Raw genomic sequence first — 9,658 nt, 5'->3', positions numbered from 1 at the left:
GGAACACTGTGCGTTACTTGTATTTGTTATTGAAGAGAGCACGGGGCAGAAAATGGTCCTTGTAAAAATTTTCCAGGACCTTAAGATTGCTGACCCAGGCTGGGTCTTTTTTAATCTCTACAATGGCCATGTCCTGAGTTGTCCATACAACTGGATGACAGGTGGTAGCCTCTGTCAGGTGCAGGTTGCCCTGAATCTGATGCCAGTAGTTGTGGGTGTTTTTCAACCTAAATAGCCCGGTGACTTGGTCCACGTACAGGTAAAAGTCCTTTGCCTCTGCTGCCTGAGCGATTGTTTTCTCTCTGGCAGAATATGGGCATTTCACCTCCACAAGGTAATTGCTGGACAGTAGAAGTCCATCTGGGGAGGCCCCAAGCAGCCCACTGTCAGACAGGAACAGTCCCTTCTCCAGGATGGTCTCCCCACTTTGTTCCATGAACTTCTTTTTGGCCTCTTTCTCGTGCACGATTCCCCAATCACATGCCTGGGGACAGAGAATGAAACACAAGTGTAAGAATCAAAAGCAAATAAATAGCAAAGTAGCCTAGTAAATGGTAGCCTAGTAAATGGCTAAAAAATTACACGGTGTGTTCGCTACTCACACGAGCTCCTTGTTTGGGGTTGTATTCTCCCAGCAGTGTCTTGAACAATGAAGGTGGGAAAGACTGTCTTCTGACTGCAGACAAAACCAAACCAAAGTTGCTCGCTGTGATCCTCTTCTTGCGATATGCTGCCCTGTTACAGAGAAAGCCATTTTAGTTGACACATAGATGATTAAGGAAATACGACACAAAACTCGTGTCAATCCAAATGGCAACTTTCTGACCCAAGCAGAATAATTGTACAAGTGTCGATTACATTTACATTATTTGTTTGTGTTTAAAGTCAAAAAGTTACCATTTCAAAATGAATTGAGTCTCATGTCTGTGAGCAGCTTTTTCTACAATATCAAATAACTGAATAAACATCCTCCAACATTGGCGCTGTATTGCCCATGTGTACTTACCATAATGCATTGCTCGTCTGCCCAACTTGCTGTCAGCCAGCAACAAAAAGAAGCCATCGAGAGGGCCACCCTCTCGATGGCTTCTTTTTGTTGCTGGCTGACAGCAAGAGACGTCATGATGAAGTCCTCTTTGTCTTGAGCATCGCTGTACTCCTGACTGGCCAGTATCCCATCAAATAGTTTCTCTGGTAGGGATGGGTCAAATTCCTGCCCCAACAATTATCAAGGGAAAAAACAGACTTATGCATAGAACAATATGGCACACAAATATATGTTGGTTACACAGCACAGGCAAAAAGTATATCTAAAATAAATGCAAGAGTGTTTGCAAATGCAAGTAGTGTTTTCTACATTCAAGTCACTGCTCAACCCTCCCCCCCCTCCTGCACCCATAGACCTTAACCCAGACAACTTTGCCACCTTCTTCACGGAAAAGACGGCAAATATTAGCAAGCAATTCTGTGAACCACCCTCCCGCCCAGAAGACACCCCCCTGGAAAACACGGCGACTCCTGCAACACTTCATGAATTCACTCTGCTCTCTGAAGAAGACGTTTCCAGACTCATCACAAGAAGCCGTCCCACTACCTGCCTACTAGACCCAGTGCCCACGAACCTTCTTCAAGACATTGCCCAAACAGTGGTCCCAGCAATCACATCCATCATGAACTCCTCACTCTCCTCCGGCACTGTCCCCTCCGCCTTCAAACAAGCAAGGGTGACACCACTACTGAAGAAGCCTACACTGAACCCTGCTCATGTCGAAAACTACAGACCTGTCTCACTGCTTCCCTTCCTATCCAAGACGCTAGAAAGGGCAGTTGCAAAGCAAGTCACCAACTTCCTAAATCAGAACGGATTACTTGACCCAAAACAATCTGGTTTCAGAAGTGGACATTCAACTGAAACTGCGTTACTCTCAGTGACTGAAGCTCTAAGGACTGCAAGAACGGAAGGACTATCCTCGGTCCTCATACTACTAGACCTATCTGCAGCCTTTGACACAGTCAACCACAAGATCCTCCTGAGGATACTCACAGCCATGGGAATCACAGGCGTTGTCCACTCATGGTTCAACTCCTACCTCTCTGGACGCACCTTCAGTGTGTCATGGCAAGGGAAGCTGTCTACGACTCACACCCTCTCCACAGGCGTACCCCAAGGATCAGTGCTGGGACCCCTTCTGTTTGCAATATACACGTCCTCCCTGGGACGTGTCATTCAAACACATGGGTTCTCCTACCACTGCTATGCTGATGACACCCAGATGTACCTGTCGTTCCGTCCAGAGGACACCACGGTTTCGGAACGCATCTCTGCCTGCCTCACCGACTTGTCAACATGGATGAAGGACCACCACCTACAGCTGAACCTGGCCAAGACAGAGCTCCTGGTGATCCCAGCTAAAGAGCCGCTCAGTCACAACATCAACCTCAAGATAGGCTCCACCATCGTGACCCCAAGCAAAGTCGCCAAAAACCTTGGCGTCATGATTGATGATGAGCTGTCATGCTCCAACTACATCAACTCGGTCACCCGGACCTGTCGAATCCAGATGTCCAACGTACGGAATATCAGACCTGTGCTGACACAATATTCTACACAACGACTGGTCCAGGCCACGGTCCTGTCCCGCGTTGACTACTGCAACTCACTCATGACAGGTCTACCTGCTTGTGCGCTAAAGCCTCTGCAGATGATCCAGAATGCGGCGGCACGGTTGATCTTCAATCAACCCAAAAGGACCCATGTTACTCCTCTATTTATTGAGTTGCACTGGTTACCGATCGCCGCCCGGATCAAGCACAAGGCATTGACCCTTGCCTACAAAACCATCACAGGAACGGCCCCAGCTTATCTGAAGGACCTACTAACGCCTTATGTTACTGGAAGAGATCTGCGCTCATCCAGCACAAGCCGTCTGGCTCTGCCATCCAGTCGCTCTAGGTACTCCCAGTCAAGATTGTTCTCCGTTGTGGTTCCCAAGTGGTGGAACAGTCTCCCAGAGGCAGCAAGACTAAGCACCTCTCTTGCAGCCTTCAAGAAACAACTAAAGACATTCCTCTTTCGAGAGAATCTACTAGACTAATGATTGAACTGGCCTTGCCCCAGGGCAGAATCCTGACATTATGCTTAGTTTAGTTTAGTTTGTGAGTGTGTGTTTGTGTGTGTGTGTTCTCATTATTTCCTCTTTATTATATAAAAAAACAAACAAAAAAAACTAACCCCTCTTTGTAATTGCACTTGTTGTTCTGTATATCTCCTGTGCACTTTGTATTTGCTTGTGATGTTGGCTTGATTATGTCCTCTTCTGAAAGTCGCTTTGGTTATAAAGCGTCTGCCAAATGCAATGTAATGTAATGTAATGTAATGTGTTTGTGCCCTCTGGTTTGGCCGTCATTCTGAAGTGATGAGGAAATAGTCAGTGTGGATTTGTCATTGTAGAAATGAATTTGTTCAGCTATTCACTACGATTGCAGCTTTGACATGAGAAGTTGTAAATGCNAACTGTGTACAGTAGGCCTACAGTAATCTGGTAGCCTATCGTACAGTATTATTTTGGATTTCCAAGTGTTAGATTATTATTGTCATTGTCAGGTATTTTGGTTATCACGACACTCCTAGTCGAGAGAATGTATAGACCTTGGGATGATTATAACAATACATCAAAAATATAAAAAACAGAAAGCATACCTGATGTATTTCTGGGGCTAAAATAAAGCCCAGACCTGTGAAACGCCCAAATTGCGCCAAAGACTGCCTTGTCCAGCCTTTGTCTTCTTCGGTCACTGGGCGCTTAATTCCAGCTGAAATAAATGCATAAAATATCCGTCCGGGTCATGTTCTTCTCCGCCCAAATGAGGAGGGCTGCAATGTGGTGGCACTTGGCTAGACCAACAGCACATGTACACCTGCTGTCCGTCACCTCCTGATCCTCTACATGCACCTAGATGAACACAACTTTTCTTAGTCCAAAGCCAGGCTCTAAATTAACACCAGCCAAATGCTGGTGAAAAGTCACTTTGGCTGGAAAAACGTACCAGCCATTTTTACCCATCAGTGAGTGTGTGTAGGCTATGGCAAGAATAACATACTTTCAACATTTTGGCAGGTGATAAAAAAAAAAAATAGAGCCATGGTCGTAGGCATACAAGAACATAACATAACATAAATCGCCGCTGAGGGAACAGCTTGAGCACTTTGATATTTAAGTTTAGACGACCACTAGATAGCGCCACTGTACCAACTACACTCTGTGGATAGACAACCATTTCTCACCGATAACAAACCATGTTGCTTAACTGACATAGATTGAACATATTTAACATAGTAAACGTCAACAGTTATATCGGTTTTCAAGTCGACACCCACATATTTAGCTAATGTTTCGCCTCACCTCCACCTCATATTCTTTTTTCTTCATAGACGCCTGCACTTTTCCTTTCAAGCTGCCACCTGACATAACATTGACACTAATCACTCTATTTGAGTTGTAGGAGTTCAGTCCCTTTTTAACTGACTTCGGATGGCTGGCGAAATACGAAGTCACGGTGAAAAATGTGACTGGTTCTTTAGCAGTAGACATTTTCGTATAGCAATCACTAGATATTACCTGTCGTTAACGTTCACTGTGTTTAGAATTTCTGTTTATGTTCCCGCCGGCGGCTAACGTTAGCACAAACAGCACTGGGTCCTTTTTGCTGGTCGCACTTTCATGGAGTTTATTGAATGAGATATACAGGTCTGATCGACTTACTTTAAAATGCAGATGAATCCGCGTGGTTTCGTCTTTTCAACGATGTGTTCCGTGTCTTCGTAACCTTAGCAGGCGTTTTACAATCCAACCGTGAACATTGGCTGTTAACATTACAGTATACATTGGGAGCTGGGGATTTGGATCCGTGACGTCACACTTGCCAACCCTATTGACCTTAATTGATTCTCGTTAATGAGCTGTGGCTACCATTGGCTGTCTCTTGTCACCTGCTGCCTCTCTCTGTCCATATAAACCTCAGTCCTCCAGTACCTCTCTGTCAGATCGTCTGCAAGTAGAACCCTGTTTGCTGGCTTCTTCATCTGGCCCCCCGAAACCCGGAACCCGGAACCTGAACCTGAACCTGAACCCGAACCCGAACCTGAACCCGAACCCGTGCCTGTACCTTGGACTTCGACTCATCATCTTCCCCGGTAATTCCGACCTGCCTTCTGCCTTGTGACTAAGAATTCTGTTTTGCCCTGAACGGTACTGCTGCCTTGCCTGATCTGTCCTGTTGTGTGTGTGTTCCCCCCAGGATCCAGAGAACCCGGACCTCCACCATCTGCTCCTCGAGAAGCTTCTCAGTCATTGGGGAACACACACACACGCAGGCTCTAGGACTCGAACCTTGCAACTCCTTCTCCCCCTGAACCCCTAATAAACTCTGTTCAACGTGACGCATCTGGGTCCTTCGTCTGTCTGTCTGACACAAATAGTTGGCTTGACCGTAACTGTAGATATTCTCAAGGTAGTAGATTCACAAAACACATTCTGCAGACCTTTCAAGAATACATGAAGGGCTTTGGACACTTCGGTTTATGTGTGGATACCCTCAACATATTACGAGGTACGTTGCGTTTTTGAAATGTGTGTAACCGCCGAGATACGATGCCCCCATTCTATCATATTGCATAGCTGATATGGCTAACGAGGCTAACGTGATATTATCAAACTTTCTCAAAACGCATCTTTTTGCCTTGATTTTGCTCTAGAGTGACTGTATTTCATCCCAAACATGCAAAAATGAGGCAAACTTGTTCCAACTCCGGATAAATCCTTTAAGCCCCAAAATAGTGGCATACCCCTTTAACCCAGTTACATCTTGCTTTGGGTTGTGATATTTTTTCACATCCAAAATAGGTTTTTGTCAAGTTAATGTAGAGGCAGCAAGTCCCTTGGGACCTCAACTGACATAACTGACATGTTCATAGATGGAGTTTGGTGACATACACGTATGTCAGGTTCATCCAAGTAAGGTAAATATATTACAACTTCCAGAATTTGAAAAAAAATCTGCACACCAAGAAAGGATACACTTTACTTGATGCCGGCGTCATACATATTCAAGTGTGTCAGAGGGCGTGCTCAACTTCTGGAAAAAAATGAATGACTTTGCGTGCGTGAAAGAGTCCTGTGTATTGCTTCATGTTTTTTGTGTGTCCCGTATGTGTTTGTAGGTTGTCATGCATGTGCGTGTGCATGTGCGTGTGTGTGTGTGCATGCGTGTGTGCGTGTGTGTGTGTGTGTGTGTGTGTGTGTGTGTGTGTGCATGTGTTTTGACTTGTTTTGTTATGGCATGTGTATGGGTGGTGTGGTGTGGTGTGTTTGTGAGCGTGGGAGAGCACAGCAAAGCGTTTGGATGTAAAAAGCAGTTTAACTCGCTCCCATAGGAGGTCACCACTGACACCTCCTTGGCAGGGAGTGCACAGTGTCCTGTCTTCTTCTTTCTCTCTTCTGTTCATCCTCTCTCTCTTTTTCTCTTTTTTCCACAATTCTGTGAGCTTTCACTAACACACTTCCTCTTCCTCCTCCTCCTCCTGCTTCCTCCTCCTACTCCTCCTTCTCCCCCTCCTCCACCACTCTTCCTCCACCTCCCCCAGAGTTTCTTCCTTCTCTTCTTCTTCTTCTTCTTCATGTGAGCTTTCACTAACACACTTCCTCCTCTTCCTCCTCCTCCTCCTCTATTCCTCTTAACCCTCCTCCTCCTCCTCCTCCTCCACCTCCATTCCTCCTCCTCCACCTCCCCCAGAGTTTGGGCTGGCAGGGAGGAGCAGGGGTACAGTACATTCGGAGGACCTGATGCCTGTCACGTCTCTGCTCCCCGCAGGAGGTTTAGCAGCCGAAACGCTCACTCATAATCAGCATCTCGGGGATAATGCTGGAATAATACAGGCCAAGCCGTTCAGCTGGAACCGGACTGCTCCTCATCGCTGAAGGGACTGAAAACACTGCATGTGAATGGGTATTACCGTATATTATATTATATTATATTATATTATATTATATTATATTATATTATATTATATTATATTATATTATATTATATTATATTATATATTGCATCACAACATATGTATCTAAATGCATCAATACATCAAATCTTTATATCAATTGAAGATTGATGATGACTGACTTACGTAACTGGCATTAGGCTACTACACCACATCACCCCCCAAAACCCCCATCAGCCTCACATCCCACATCTCACATATCACTGATTCTTGAGAAAGTGGCTAAAACAGATTGTAATGTTGACAGAAAAAAACCATGTGAATTACAAAATTATATGGTATATCCTCGTAGACTAAGGTCTTGGCTTTTCAGAAATGCACAAGGCCAATCTCCCCATTTTGTATTTTTTTCAGAAATCAGGCTTTTCTCCGATCATACCTTGTTTTTTGTCAACACCGTCAGACACAATTAAAAGTAATTAAAATTGTATTGATTTGGTTGCATATGTATCTGGAGTTTTTAAGTGATCATGTGTATTTTTTGGTTCACACATATGCCTTTAAATGTTGAAAATTCACTTTTGTTCTATTTTAATACTGTTTCATATGTTCTAATTTTAAAATATGTACCGTCATACGATGCTTACTTAACGCCTAAATAGAACAATTTTTTTTTGTAATTTCACAAATATTCGTGTAGGCTTAAATTGGCTATTACTTTGATAATTCAACAACTCCTAAGGAAAATGTTGTAAGCACATTCATTTAAAATGTCCAAAACTCCTTCTTACGGTGGTGACTTAAGAACTGACGGTGGTGACAGTAATCTGAGAGTGGTGAAAGTGGCCTAATTAGTACCTGCATTTAGCAAAATAAATAGCCCTCAATTCAATGGCATCTTACATAAACACTTTATTTTTGTGTGTGCACAGTATGTTTGTGCATCTGTTTTTTCTTCATTAGTTAGATTCTCTAGGAAGTAGGCCACTGGTTCTTGAAAATGTGGCAAAAACAGGTTTTAAGTTGTTCAAATCCAAAATATAGAGGTGTATTATCATAGATGTAGGTCTTGGCTGTGCAGTGAATGTATTGGCCAAGCTCCCCATGTTTAACATTTTTCATAAAATGGGCTCTTTCTTGTTTTGTCAACAGCGGCAGACAGAATTAGAAGTAAAACATATGTTTACTGTATAAAAGTGAATTACTTTAACAATTCAACATAACTGTAGATACTTATGCATATTCTTAAAACATGTCAAAAACACGTAAAACATGTGTTTTTTGGTGAACTCCATCAGATGTCACCACCGTCAGGTTTTCTGACAAAAAAACTTCCAAATGCACCTCAGTGGTGGCTAGAGTATCATTTTGGATCACAATTATTACTAACATGCCTAGTAATGTTTCATTAACCAGCACAATTTAGTAAAATATGGAACAAGATGATGAGCGGAACAAAATCTGCCGGTGGTGACATCTGACAGTGTGTGACAAAAATACTACTCTTTTACATATTTTGCATTGTTTGTTGACATTAGCCATTTAGTTTTCTATGTTTCTTAGATTCTTCATACCTCTTCTGAAAAAGTATGTATTAATTAAAATTAATGTAATATAATACTATTAAAACCCAGGACGGTGTTGATAGTGTATGGTTGGGACAGTAGCAGTGTCCAAACAGATGAGCATATTGAGGAGAAAATAGTAAACTTACAGGAGCTTCAGTGATGGTGAAGTATGCAGTAGAGCTAAAGGTTTGAAAAGGGGTCCTCAGTAATGAAAATGACCTTGTGCATACCTGATTTTATTGTCTTTTAGAAAAAATCTGACGGTGGTGACCAATATCCTGGACACATTTTGAGCAATCAGAAAATAATAGTAAATATTGTTTTACATGCACTCTGTGCACATCTGTAGAACCACTTTAATATGGTCTTCCAAATCATGGTGATATAGTTCAATTCTGTTAGTGATTTTTGTATTTTAAGTCAATTGAAATGATGATGCCAGTCCTTGGGACAGGCGTTTTTGCAGGGTGTGGACAGGTTTATAGCCATGAAAAGTAATAAAATTACACAACAACTGTGTATTTGTGTAACAGACCCCTTGGCCATTACCTGGATTCATTTTGTTTGTGAAAATTTAGTTGATTTTCAACAGAATTAGCATTTTACTGCTGGGACATGTTTTTGCCAAACTTTCAAGAATCAGTGATATCACATCACCATATCACTCCATCACATTGGACATTTTGTCGAAACCTACTTGCCTCTATGCTCTTTCATACCAGAACTGTCCGAGTTGAAAAATCTTTTCTGTTTTTCTGGAACAAGCTTTTTACAAGCTGCTGTTTACCGCATGATACTGCATTGTATTGTATTGTATTGTATTCTTTAACCATTACTGCTAACATTCGCAGCAGGGGTTTGGATATGTGACGTCACACTTGCCAACCCCATTCTATTCCATTCTATACATGGATCCCCTGGGGATCTATTATGTCACATTTGATTCTGTATTAAAGACCTTCATTAATATTAAACAAAAACTAAAATATTCATTACCTGTAAAGATCTATTTTGGTGTTGGAGCAAAGTATCACAGGCTGTTGAGAGTCTAGTGATGAAAGAGCACTACGAGTGAGACAGTGACTGTATATTATAT

At 42.7% G+C, this 9,658-nt stretch overlaps 1 long non-coding RNA gene across 1 annotated transcript; it reads right to left on the bottom strand.

Annotated features, from left to right (window-relative positions):
* Nucleotides 1-230: 230 nt before the first annotated feature.
* LOC134445376 (uncharacterized) lies at nt 231-1,033 on the bottom strand. The gene is made up of 3 exons (XR_010034240.1): nt 1,007-1,033; nt 603-735; nt 231-484 (listed from the first exon to the last, which is right to left on the bottom strand). It is a non-coding gene; the product is annotated as an uncharacterized LOC134445376 (long non-coding RNA).
* Between the last annotated feature and the right edge of the window lie 8,625 nt (nt 1,034-9,658).

Source organism: Engraulis encrasicolus, chromosome 3, assembly GCF_034702125.1.
Source record: "Engraulis encrasicolus isolate BLACKSEA-1 chromosome 3, IST_EnEncr_1.0, whole genome shotgun sequence".
NCBI lineage: Eukaryota > Metazoa > Chordata > Actinopteri > Clupeiformes > Engraulidae > Engraulis > Engraulis encrasicolus.
Note: the sequence above shows the minus strand (reverse complement) of the source record. Positions and strands in the feature narration are given on the sequence as shown.